General features: G+C 36.8%; 1 long non-coding RNA gene across 1 annotated transcript; it reads left to right on the forward strand.

Annotated features, from left to right (window-relative positions):
• The first annotated feature begins 479 nt into the window (after positions 1-479).
• Positions 480-7,418, forward strand: LOC139965416 (uncharacterized). The gene is made up of 3 exons (XR_011792252.1): positions 480-1,285; positions 3,901-4,211; positions 6,994-7,418. It is a non-coding gene; the product is annotated as an uncharacterized lncRNA (long non-coding RNA).
• Positions 7,419-9,495: the final 2,077 nt, after the last annotated feature.

Below are 9,495 nucleotides of genomic sequence, written 5' to 3' on the forward strand. Positions count from 1 at the left end.
TGGGCCAAACGGGAAGCTTCGGCGGCGATACGCTCGAAGATGTCGTTCACGAAGCTGTTCATGATAGACATAGCACGGCTAGAGATACCGGTGTCTGGGTGGACCTGCTTCATGACTTTGTAGATGTAGATACTGTAAGTCTCACGCCTGGTCCTTCGCCTCTTCTTGTCTCCTGGGTTGCGAGGTGCCTTGGACTTGGCGGCCTTCTTTGCTCCCTTTCCTGCAGCTTTTGGTGCCATTTTGGACGTGAAGTTTTCGTTGCGATACGGTAAGTAAAGCGATGAATGAATGAGTGTCCTCCACGCTGCGAAATGTATTTATGACAGATTTGATATCACTTCAGCGAAGCAGAAAAACTTCCCATATTGACAAAGCACGTGCTATGCATTGCACAGCACACACGAGCTGGCCAATCACAATGCGGAAGCTTTTCTTAATTCTTTCACGCATTGTACGATCAGGGCAAAGGGTGGCATAGAATCCCCTCATAAGGGCACTGTGCTGTAGCTTTAGAGTCCGGACTACTTGAATGAGAGCTTTCCGGCAGGCAAATCATTTCTTTGATTCGTTTCAAGTCGAAAACATACCCAAATTTACTTCATCATGACTGGCAGGGGCAAAGGTGGTAAGGCCAGGGCAAAGGCTATTGCCAGAGAAATTTCCAGGGGCCTTTTGCCCGGCCACCAGGGGCTTATTGCCCTGTAAAGTGGCTTTCAGGGGCTTTCTGCCCTAAAAAGTGGCTTTCAGGGGCCTTTTGCCCGCAGGGGCCTTTTGCCTTCAGGGGCTTTCTGCCCTCCCGTCGAGTCGTCGGCTTAAGTAGTCAGGCTCGTCCTAGGTCGAAATAATTAATTGCAATAATAATTTTTCATCCGCGACCAAGATGATGGCCAATTTCATGGTGTCCACCGGTGCCAAAAGGAGGATTAACGTCCTATTTTCGTATCTTGGTGGACATAACATTCCCAGAGACATAACACATTGTTTGTTTTATTAGATGCCCGATTTTGTTTATCACATTGTAACGGCATTCCTTAAATTAATGGTATTTTTGCGATTCTCCTAGTGCTTGCGTAACGGTGTTTCTGTGCAACGTATCTCTCGCAAAGTCACAGTAGAAGAATGTGGTCAGATTTTGTGCTGTAATTAGGTCCAATGGGGAAAAATTAACACAAACCTGCAAGTTTTAGATAGAAAACAAAATTTATATAGATCGTCCACTATTTTATTCAACTGATAATGCGTTTTAACGTTACATTCAACCCAATTCCTATCGCTCGATCTACAGGTGCTAATGCTGTTACTGTTATAGTACTATACATACGCAAGTATATCTCCCTAGGCATAATCATGACATTGGTCAGTTTTCGTGCTGTAATTAGGTCCAATGGTAATCAATTAACACAAACGTGCAAGTTTTAGATAGAAAACAAAATTTCTATAGATCGTCCACTATTATAATCTACTGATAAAGCGTTTTAACGTTGTATTTAACCCAATTCCATCGTTCGATCTAGAGGTGCTTATGCTGTGACTATGGTATATATATATAGCACTATCTACGTACGCAGGTATAGCTCCATAGGCTAAATCAAGATTTTGGTCAGATTTTGTGCTGTAATTAGGTCCAATGGTAATCAATTAACACAAACGTGCAAGTTTTAGATAGAAAACAAAATTTCTATAGATCGTCCACTATTATAATCTACTGATAAAGCGTTTTAACGTTGTATTTAACCCAATTCCATCGTTCGATCTAGCGGTGCTTATGCTGTGACTATCGTATATATATAGCACTATCTACGTACGCAGGTATAGCTCCATAGGCTAAATCAAGATTTTGGTCAGATTTTGTGCTGTAATTAGGTCCAATGGTAATCAATTAACACAAACGTGCAAGTTTTAGATAGAAAACAAAATTTCTATAGATCGTCCACTATTTTAATTGACTGATAAAGCGTTTTAACGTTGTATTTAACCCAATTCCATCGCTCGATCTACAGATGCTTATGCTGTGACTGTGGTATATGTGTAGCACTATCTACGTACGCAGGTATAGCTCCATAGGCTAAATCAAGATTTTGGTCAGATTTTGTGCTGTAATTAGGTCCAATGGGGAACAATTAACACAAACGTGCAAGTTTTAGATAGAAAACAAAATTTCTATAGATCGTCCACTATTTTAATCTACTGAAAAAGCGTGTTAACGTTGTATTTGAGCCAATTCCATCATTCTACATGTAGGTGCCTCTGCTGATACTTTGATAGTACTATCTACGTACGCAAGTATAGCACCCTAGGTACAGTCAAGACTATGGTCAGTTTTCTTGCTGTAATTAGGTCCAATGGGGACCAATTAACACAAACGTACAAGTTTTGGATAGAAAACAACATTTCTAGCGATCGTCTACTATTTTAATCTACCGATAAAGCGATATTACGTTATATTCATGTGGATTTCATCGCTCGATCTGCAGGTGCTAATGCTGGTAGTGCTATCTACCATAGCTTCATAGACATCATATATACCTTTGGTCAGGTTTTGGACTGTCATTAGGTCAAATTGGGAAACAGACAGCTCTCCATCATCAGAATTGTCTAAATAATCTATCTTCAACTACCCAGTATCATTCCAGACGTTTTACGTAATTATTTGGTGATGAAATAAGCCAACTTGTAAAACACGACTACATCCACAGTGTGTAAATAGCCTATGCTCAGCATATCACACACAGTTATTTTGTGATGAGGGATAGAATTAGTCAAATAATTGACAGAAAAAACATATTTGGGCGAAATTCCATGCCTGGCAGTTAAAGATCACATATTTTCAGACTACCATGAACAATTTTAAGAACTTTAACTCTTCATTTTAAGGTTAATACTAGGCCACAAAGCAACCACACACCCTTCTATATTTTCTATTATGCACAAAACTCTCACTGCAAAAATCAAACATGCAGTAACTCAACAGTGTAAATTAGAGAGTTCTGGACTAATTAACTTCTTTTCATGTTTCTTTATAAAGAAAAAATGTTTTTCCGCTCGCATGTACCTTTTGGGACATTCGAAATCATTTTTTCATGAAAAAATAAACAAAATACTGTACCATGTGTAGGACTTTAACATATAACCTAGCAGCACAGAGTGTGGTGCTCTTTTTGAGGGGGTATAGTTTCAGTCATTTCTACTACCCTAAATCATATCAAATTAACAAGACAGGTTTCATTTTGCTCTCTAGATATATATCCAAGCTCACATTTATAGTTTCTGAAATTTTGATGAAATTTTTTATGAGAAAGCACTAAAAATACAAAACTGTAGCCTTCAGAATCAATGTAAGGTTTGTGTACCGTGGACACTACAATACTCAATCATCTCAGTTTTATGGTGTAAATTTGTCAATTTTCAGACATAAACCATATGCTTCTGTTTATTTATCAAAGATTATATATCAGTGAGATCACATGCACATTTTCAAGCATTTTAGCCCATTTCTTGATGAAGAAATTGGCAAAATGCTATACACTTACTAATACAGTGGTGTATAGTTCAGTTGTATAAGTCATTCTGTCATATATGAGGTGGTCTAGTTACAGCCCTGTCATTGATACCAAATCAGTTCAAATACTCCCGAGTGTCTACTCAGAGTCAGAAAACACATTTCGAAGATGAATTTCATTCATTTTAACAGTTTTGGTTGAATATTGTTTCTCAAAAGAAGGTAAATGCATGAGTGCAATCCTAAGGTTTTTACACCATTATTCATTTCCAACATTATTACACCCCACTCTCTGCTAGTTTTAGTGTTAAAATTTGTAGTTTTTTTGCAAAAGCCTCCCTCATTTGTAGCATTAATGAATTGAAAGTATTTCTTAATTTCATTTCTACCTTTTATTGCAGTAAAAATGAGGATTTGAGAAAGAAATGGGACAAATTCTAGGCTTGACCAAATCCTCTGCATTACTCGTAAAGCTCGTGTACAAAGACCGAAGAGCTGAGACTCTGATCATGTCGTCAGCTACAACTGGACTCGGGAAAACTTCTTCGCCTTAATTCCAGCATGAATAAATCTATTGAAATAATACTTCCTATTGTAGAAAACTAATATTTCTACATGAAATTTGCTCAGAAGTTGTGGAGGACCGATATTTTGGGAGAAATCCTACTATCTATCGCTTCGTGGCAGCATGATTTTGCAACGATTGATGAAGGTATATGATGGTCGTTTGTACAAAAATGATCCTGCTGATGTAAAACACTTGCCATGATGTCATTCAAACGTACATTTTCAGATAAATTAAATTTGAAGTGGAATAATCCATGTTTTTTTAAAACGCTGGGATTTTCAACGTCTTGAACGCCAAATTAGGAAAGTAATCGTCCATTTGGTGAGCTATTCCAAACTTGACGAACTCTGTAGCCTACCAATTGACTACAACGTAACACACAAAAAGGTATACGTAACATCCTGACCTGTGTTGGCTTTTTGCTTCTCACTAGGTCAAATGACAAAGATTTACCCCAGGCAAATAATTTTTGGAAAGAAAACAAAGTTTTAAGGCTTCGCATACCTTTTTATATCACTGAATAAATGTTTTCACGATCAAACAAGCCATATTACTATGAATGTACTAGGTCAAAACATGTGTATTGGCCTTAGTGCTACAAACATACACAGTGATATCTGCATAGGTCCGTTCAAGACTTTGTTCAGTTTTCATGTTGTAACTAGGTCAAATCGTAGACCTTCGTCCCAAATAGGTAACTTTCGGACAGAAAACTATAATATCATGTTCTACACAAGTTTTCAAGTTAACGACAACATGTTTTGTGTTCAAATCAGCCCAATTTCAAACATGTACTAAATCGAGGCTGGTCCTATAGACTGGTATAGGCCTTTATCGTACACGATAATAGCAATTGGTACAATCAAGATATTGGTCAGTTTTCGTGCTGTAATTAGGTCAATTGGTCAGTTATCGCCAGGAATAAGCTAATTTTCGATAGAAATCAATAATATTATGATCTTCACACGTTTTCAAGTTAACGACAACATGTTTTGTGTCCGAATCAGCCCAATTGCAAAAATGTACCAAATCGAGATTGGTCCTATGGACTGGTATAGGCCTTTATCGTACACGATTTTAGCAATTGGTACATTAAGCCTTTGGTCAGTTTTCGTGCTGTAATTAGGTTCAATGGGGAACAATAAACACAATCGTGCAAGTTCTATGTAGAAAACAAAATTTCTAGCGATCGTCCACTATTTTTATCTACTGATAAAGCGATTTTACGTTAAATTCAACCCAATTCCATCGCTCGATCAACATGTAGGTGCCTCTGCTGATACTTTGATGGTACTATCTACGTACGCAAGTATAGCACCCTAGGTACAGTCAAGACTTTGGTGAGTTTTCGTGCTGTAATTAGGTCCAATTGGGAACAATTAATACAAATGTGCAAGTTTTGGATAGAAAACAAAATTTCTAGCGATCCTCCACTATTTTAATCGACTGAAAAAGCGATTTAACGTTATATTCAACCGGATTCCATCGCTCGATTTGCAGGTGCTAATGCTGGTAGTGCTATCTGCCATAGCTTCATAGACATCATATATACCTTTTGTCAGGTTTTGGACTGTCATTAGGTCTAATTGGGAAACAGTAAGCTCTCCATCATCAGAATTGTCTAAATTATCTATCTTCAACTATCCAGTATCATTCCAGACGTTTTACGTAATTATTCTGTGATAAAATAAGCCAATTTGTAAAACACGACTACATCCACAGTGTGTAAATTGCCTATGCTCAGCATATCACACACAGTTATTTTGTGATGAGGGATAGAATTAGTCAAATATTTGACAGAAAAAACATATTTTGGCGAAATTCCATGCCTGCCAGTTAAAGATCACATATTATCAGACTACCATGAACAATTTCAAGAACTTTAGCTCTTCATTTAAAGGTTAATACAAGGCCACAAAGCAACCACACACCCTTCCATATTTACTATTATGCACAAAACTGTCAGTGCAAAAATCAAACCTACACCAACTCAACAGAGTAAATTAGAGAGTTCTGGACTAATGACCTTCTTTTCAGGTTTCTTCATATAGAAAACATGTTTTTCAACTCATATGTACCTTTTGAGACACTCGAAATCATTTGTTCATGAAAAAATAACCAAAATACTGTACCATGTGTAGAACTTTAACATATAACCTAGCAGCACAGAGTGTGGTACTCTTTTTGAGGGGGTATAGTTTCAGTCATTTCTACCACCCAAAATCATTTCAAATTAACAAGACAGGTTTCATTTTGCTCTCTAGATATATATCCAAGCTCATATGTATAGTTTCTGAAAGTTTGATGAAATGTTTGATGAGAAAGCACTAAAAATACAAAACTGTAGCATTCAGAATCAATGTAAGGTTTGTGTACCGTGGACACTACAAAACTCAATCTTCTCAGTTTTATGGTGTAAATTTGTCAATTTTCAGACATAAACCATTTGCTTCTGTTTACTTATCCAAGAATATATATCAGTGAGTCCTCACACAATTTTGTAAGCATTTTAGTCCATTTCTTGATGAAGAAATTGGCAAAATGCTATACACTTACTAATACAGTGGTGTGTAGTTGGGTTGTATAAGTCATTCTGTCACATATGAGGTGGTCTAGTTTCAGCCCTGTCATTGATACCAAATCAGGTCAAATACTCCCGAGTGTCTACTCAGAGTCAGAAAACACATTTCGAAGATGAATTTCATTCATTTTAACAGTTTTGGTTGAATATTTTTACTCAAAAGAAGGTAAATGCATCAATGCAATCCTAAGGTTTTCACAGCATTATTCATTTCCAACAATATTACACCCCACTCTCTGCTAGTTTTTGTGTTAAAATTTGTAGTTTTTTTGCAAAAACCTTCCTGATTTGTACCATTAAAGAGTGAAAAATATTTCTTAATTTCATTTCTACCTTTTATTGCAGGAGAAATGAGGATATGAGAAAGAAATAGGACAAATTCTGGCTTGATTAAATTCTCTACATTACTCGTGAAGCACGTGTAACAAAGACTGAAGAGCTGAAAGATCTGATCATGTCGTCAGCTACAACTGGACTCGGGAAAACTTCTTCGCTCTAATTCCGACATGAATAAATCTATTGAAATAATACTTCCTACTGCAGAAAACTATTATTTCTACATGAAATTTGCTCAGAAGTTGTGGAGGACCGATATTTTGAGAGAAATCGTACTATTTATCGCTTCGTGGCAGCTAGATTTTCCAACGATTGATGAAGGTATACGATTGTCGTTTGTACAAATATGATACTGCTGATGTAAAACACAATTACCATGATGTCATTCAAACGTACATTTTCAGATAAATTAGATTTGAAGTGGAATAATCCATGTTCTTTAAAATGCTGTGATTTTTAACATCTTCAACGCCAAATTAGGAAAGTAATCGTCCATTTGGTGAGCTATTCCAAACTTGACGAACTGTGTAGCCTACCAATTGACTACAACGTAACACACAAAAAGGTATACGTAACATCCTGACCTGTGTTCGCTTTTTGCTTATTGCTAGATCAAATGACAAAGATTTACCCCAGACAAATAATTTTGGGAAAGAAAACACAATTGTTAGGCTTCACATACCTTTTCATATTACTGAATAAATGTTTTCACGATCAAACAAGCCATATTACTATGAATGTACTAGGTCAAAACATGTGTATTGGCCTTAGTGCTACAAACATACACAGTGATATCTGCATAGGTTCATTCGAGACTTTGTTCAGTTTTCATGCTGTAACTAGGTCAAATCGTAAATTATCGTCCCAAATAAGTAGCTTACGGACAGAAAACTATAATATCATGTTCTACACACGTTTCCAAGTTAACGACTAAATGTTTTGTGTTCAAATCAGCCCAATTGCAAAAATGTACTAAATCGAGACTGGTCCCATGGACTGGTATAGGCCTTTATCGTACACGATTTTAGCCATTGGTACAATCAAGACTTTGGTCAGTTTTCGTGCTGTAATTAGGTCCAATGGGGAACAATCAACACAAACGTGCAAGTTTTGGATAGAAAACAAAATTTCTGACGATCGTCTGCTATTTTAATCTACTGATAAAGCGATTTAACGTTAAATTCAACCCAATTCCATCGCTCGATCTACATGTAGGTGCTTATGCTGGTACTTTGATAGTACTTTATACATACGCAAGTATAGCACCCTAGGTACATTCGAGACTTTGCTCAGTTTTCGTGCTGTAATTAGGTCCAATTGGGAACAATTAACACAAACGTGCAAGTTTTGGATAGAAAACAAAATTTCTTGCGATCGTCTACCATTTTAATCTACTGATAAAGCGATTTAATGTTAAATTCAACCCAATTCCATCGCTCGATCTATATGTAGGTGCTTATGCTGGTACTTTGATAGTACTATATACAATGCAAGTATAGCACCCTAGGTACAGTCAAGACTTTGGTCAGTTTTTGTGCTTTAATTAGGTCCAATGGGAAACAATCAACACAAACGTGCAAGTTTTGGATAGAAAACAAAATTTCTAGCGATCGTCCACTATTTTAAACTACTGATAAAGCGATTTAACGTTAAATTCAACCCAATTCCATCGCTCGATCTACATGTAGGTGCTTATGCTGGTACTTTGATAGTACTATATACATACGCAAGTATAGCACCCTAGGTACAGTCAAGACTTTAGGTCAGTTTTCGTGCTGTAATTAGGTCAATTGGTCAGTTATCGCCACGAATGAGTAAATTTTGGATAGAAATCAATAATATCATGATCTACACACGTTGTCAAGTTAACGACTAAATGTTTTGTGTTCAAATCAGCCCAATTGCAAAAATGTACTAAATCGAGACTGGTCCTATGGACTGGTATAGGCCTTTATTGTACACGATTTTAGCAATTGGTACAATCAAAACTTTGGTCAGTTTTCGTGCTGTAATTAGGTCCAATGGGGAACAATCAACACAAACGTGCAAGCTTTAGATAGAAAACAAAAATTTCTAGCGATCGTCTACTATTTTAAATGACTGAGAAAGCGATTTAACGTTAAATTCAACCGGATTCCATCGCTCGATCTGCAGGTACTAACGCTGGTAGTGCCAACTACCATAGCTTCATAGATATAGTCTATACCTTTGGTCAGGGTTTGGACTGTCATTAGGTCAAATTGGGAAACATTCAGCTCTCCATCATCAGAATTGTCTAAGAAATGTTTCATGAACTACCCAGTACCATTCCAGACGTTTTTACGTAATTGTTTAGTGATGAAATGAGCCAATTTGGTAAACACGACCACAACGACAGTGTGTAAATAGCTTATGCTCAGCATATCACACACAGTTATGTTGTGATGAGGGCTAGAATTAGTCAAATAATTGACAGAAGAAACATATTTGGGCAAAATTCCATGTCTAACAGTTAAGATCACATATTTTCAG

Source organism: Apostichopus japonicus, chromosome 1 (genome assembly GCF_037975245.1).
Source record: "Apostichopus japonicus isolate 1M-3 chromosome 1, ASM3797524v1, whole genome shotgun sequence".
Classification (NCBI taxonomy): domain Eukaryota; kingdom Metazoa; phylum Echinodermata; class Holothuroidea; order Aspidochirotida; family Stichopodidae; genus Apostichopus; species Apostichopus japonicus.